The 4,228-nt window shown below is 42.8% G+C and overlaps 1 pseudogene; it reads right to left on the reverse strand.

Annotated features, from left to right (window-relative positions):
- Window positions 1-2,220: 2,220 nt before the first annotated feature.
- LOC101614678 lies at window positions 2,221-3,821 on the reverse strand (annotated as a pseudogene).
- Between the last annotated feature and the right edge of the window lie 407 nt (window positions 3,822-4,228).

Genomic DNA, 4,228 nt, shown 5'->3' on the forward strand with positions numbered 1-4,228 from the left:
TAATCTAAAAATTTGAAGAGAGGCTTTTCATATTAGAAGGAACATGCAGTCTTTGTTTTTCTGAACCTGAGTTACCTCACTAGGTATAATATTTTCCAGGCCTATCCATTTTTCTTCAAATTTCATTTTCTTCACAGCTGAAAAATCTCAATTGTGTATAAGTACCACATCTTCATTATCTATTTGTCAGATGATGGGCCTCTGGGCTGATTCCATTTCCTAGCTTTTGTGAATAAAGGAGCAATAAATATGGATGAGCAAGTATCTTTATAGTAAGAGTAGAGTGCCTAGGGCATATACCCAGAAGTGATATGGCTGGATTATATGGTGGTTCAATTTTTAGCTTTTTTGAGAAGCCTCCACATTGGTTTCTATAATGGCTACATCAGTTTATACTTCCACCAACAATGAATAAGTGTTCATCTTTCCCCATTCCCTCAACAGTATTTATTGTCTTTTGATTTTTGAGGATAGTCATTCTGAACAGAATGAGATGGAATCTCAAAGTAGCTTTAAGTTGTGTTTCCTTGATGGCTAATGATATTGAACACTTCAAAAAATATTTACTGGCCATTTTTGTTTCTTCTTTTGAGAAGTTTATGTTCAATTTCATGGCTCAGTTTTTGATTGGTTTGTTTTATTTCATTATTATTATTATTATTATTAAAACAACATATTTTGTATGGACATCATGTGTTGATACCCTCTTTTCCTCTGTTCCTGCCCCCATTCTACTAGGGACCCTTCTCAGTGAGGTTGTGGGTTATGCGTTTTTTGGGAGCAGCAGTCAGTTTTTGTTTATTGCAGGGGGGTGGGGGAGGGAATGCCTGTGGGCACGCTGTCTCAACCTGTGACTCTTACAATCTTTCTGCCCTCTTTTCTATAAAATTCCCTGAGCCATGGCGGGCAAATTTTTTTTTTTTCCAAAAGGATGACTTTTTTTTTTATTAAACATACAAATTCAAAACCATTCAAGTTTAAAAAAAAAAAAACGATTACAGCACCAGATAAATCAATGCCATGCACAAATGTGTGTATACATATATACCTACACTTACTAAATAGATGAGGTAGCTATACTGACTTATCAAGTTCCAGATAACCAAGTGAAGAGCTGAGCTCCCCAAGCTGCTGCTGCTGCGGTTTATGACATGTACGAGGAGCTTCTAGTGGGTCAGCCCTCCACACTTACTTCCCATAGGAAGGTTGACAGCTGTCATTGGTATAGATCATTCTGGAGTGTAAGGAAGTCGTAACTTCTCTGAATTATTTTTTTTTCTGTTTCTGTCTATTTCATTGTTTCTCTTCCAAGCTCATCTAAGAGCCTGGTAATCATTCCTCTGCTTACCATGAGGCTGCAGAAATCTGAATGCTCTAGACAGAGAAAAAAATCTCCAGCGATATTCTCGCCTCTGTGCTCACTTTTCCTCTTAGCAGCTACTAAGCACACACACCACGACTGTGAGAAAACACCCAGAGGAACAGGAGCGTCTGGAGGATTACCACTCCCCACTGCTTGAAGCTTCAGCTTGTGGACACTCATTAGTTCCCAACTATAAACACAAGAACATTTAAAAAAGCACCTGAAAACCTTGTGTTAGACACCAGTTTCTAAGAAAAATGAATGTGTCAGGCACGGCAGAGGAGAAAAGTAAAATCTATGACCATCTACACAGATACCTTTATGAAATATCTTTTTAAAAAACTGAATAAATTCAATTTTAAATGACATTTTGTTCCATGAAAAACATTTCCTCAGTCACCGTATTAGTGTTCTCAAAAGGCGTAATACACACCTCTAGACAAGGAAAGGATCTTCCTCTGTAACTGCAAAGAACACCAGCACAAACATCTGAAAAGCACACCTCAAGATCATGCTGTAACAAGTCGGGAAGCTCATCAAAACCTATCACACTCATAATTTTAAGTCTTGTACCCTGAAACCCTGTGCCAGACTGCAATTGCTCCTGTGGCAGTGAGAAGTAATTAGGGAAACTAAAGATCTGATTTTTACTTGGGTGGTTTCAACTCAAGACCAGGTTTAGTACCAAGAACTCTTCCAGGCATTTACAAACGTCTCCACCGGTATTTTACAGTCTGCCCCCATGGCAAATATTACAATTTTAAATAAATTATTCATCCCGTACTAGATACTAAACAAGATCTTGGGGTTATTACAAAGAACTTTTAATGCCTAACACACAGCAGTCACATGAGCTGTTATCAGGAGCACATCTCTTTGAAGAAGGGGTGCAACAAGGCTGCTTCTGCCATTATTCTTGAAGCTGGATTTAGATCCAGAAGTTTATCGAGCAGGTCATAAGCTTCATCAGGTACCTGGTCCCAGCCTCTGGAGTTGGTAGTATGTGCATCAAAATGGCCCCTGAGGCCATTACTGTCCCCTGTCTGCATCGAAGTCCCTGTGAGCTGAGCTTGAGACATTTGAGGGAGGCAAGCATTATGGTCAGTGTTCTCTGACAAAGGAGGGTCACAAGAAGCGTGTCCTTCTGTGTCACTGTGTGACTTGTCAGTTTGAGGCTCCAGACCCCTGAGTTGCTCACAGAGCTTCCTCAAGTCTTGTGCGGGGGCCTCTTTGCTACATAATATTGATTTGCCCAAAGTTTTGGCAGCTTGGATGGTTTCCCTGGATGTCCGAATTGTCATAATTTAAGCCAAAGCAGTTAAGTCATCACTGGCTTTATAAAATGGGTATCGTCCACTAAGCAGAGAAAGGAAGATGACACCTGCAGACCGCATGTCAATTGCTGTGGTCTGATTGGGGCACTTTGTCAAGACTTCTGGTGCTCTGAATCCCGGTGTGCCTGCCCTGGGAGCAACCTGCTGACGCCTCAAAAGGCAAATACTGCACACTTTATCTGTTGCGGAACAGTCACAAGTCAAACTGGCCGGACAAGAGCTGGCAGTTCTCTTAATCACCCCACTATTCAGCACTTTTGTAGAAATGGTCTTCTTTTTTGTTGCTAACTTTCTTGATATTACATCCACGGTTTTTGACTGCTTTAGTAGTTTCACTGCAGAGCTCTCATGGGAAATGGAGCTGTGTGTATTGAAATTTCTTTCTCCAAAAACAGAGCGCTGGGCAGAAAGGCCTACAGATCCCTCCTGTCCATCTTTTCCTTGTTTAACTTGAATATGTGCGCTTGTGTAGGGTCTTTTGACAGAAGGTTTTGTGGTAGACTGCTGGTCCAGAACCCTAGGTGTCGAGCCACTCAGCAAACTCTTGCTTCCAGTGATTCTGTGAAACTTGTTTTCTGAGTCACCTTCCTGCTGAGCTTTAGACTGAACAAATTTGAGAAGCTCTATCATGGGTTCCTTGGGCCAAACCAAAGTCTACCAAGGCATACTTTTTCAGGCGTCTATTATATAAATAATTGCTGGGCTTAACATCACGATGGACAATACCAAAATGATGAATGCGTTTCAAAGCTTTGAAAAGATTAAACATATATTCTCATACTTCTTGAAAAGAAAGTGAGTTCAAAATGTCCAGAAAGGACTCATGTTCCAGATATGGCATAGCAATGACCACATGGTCATTTTTCCTAAAGCAGTATTTCACTCCCATGACATTGTCTTGCCCCCTTCTCCAATTTTGTCCGTAATTTTAAACAAATTGCTGAGCTGTGGTACAGCTTCATAAAGTTTCTCAATATCTTTTTTAACGCCTGCAAGTTTAAAATTCTGCTCATGTTTTTTTAAAGAGTCATCAGTCCGAAACCGGTCACGCGGGGGAGAAAAAACCATTGGTTCCTCCGTCTGAATCCCCAAAGACGCCTCCGTCACCAACTGGGATGCAAAATGCCAAACAGCCCAGGCCCGGGCGCGGGCCGCGAGCTCGGCGGGAACAAGACCGGCTTCCTACGGGCAAGGCCCGACCCAACGGGATGCTTAGTGCGCAGGCGCAGGCCTCTCGGCGCCGGGGTTCCACCGCAATGCGGCCGTTGGAGAGAGGAACTGCGCGGCGAAAAGCCGAAGCGACGGTCCGGAGGAGTCCATTCCTAATCCCTCTCCATCCCGCGCCACGCCGTCAAAACACTCACAGTTCCCGAGAGTAAGACCCCTCGCTTGGGACTTCCCAGACGCCTGGGTCGCTACTTCCGAGGGCAACCCAACGCAGAGGGCAAATTTTAAGTCTACTTCAGTGATGAGCTCTTGGGAGCCTCTGGATCTCTGCTTTGGTAGGTGTTGAGTGTCCTCAGAGACGATC

The sequence above is a fragment of the Jaculus jaculus genome, chromosome X, assembly GCF_020740685.1.
Source record: "Jaculus jaculus isolate mJacJac1 chromosome X, mJacJac1.mat.Y.cur, whole genome shotgun sequence".
NCBI classification, from domain to species: domain Eukaryota; kingdom Metazoa; phylum Chordata; class Mammalia; order Rodentia; family Dipodidae; genus Jaculus; species Jaculus jaculus.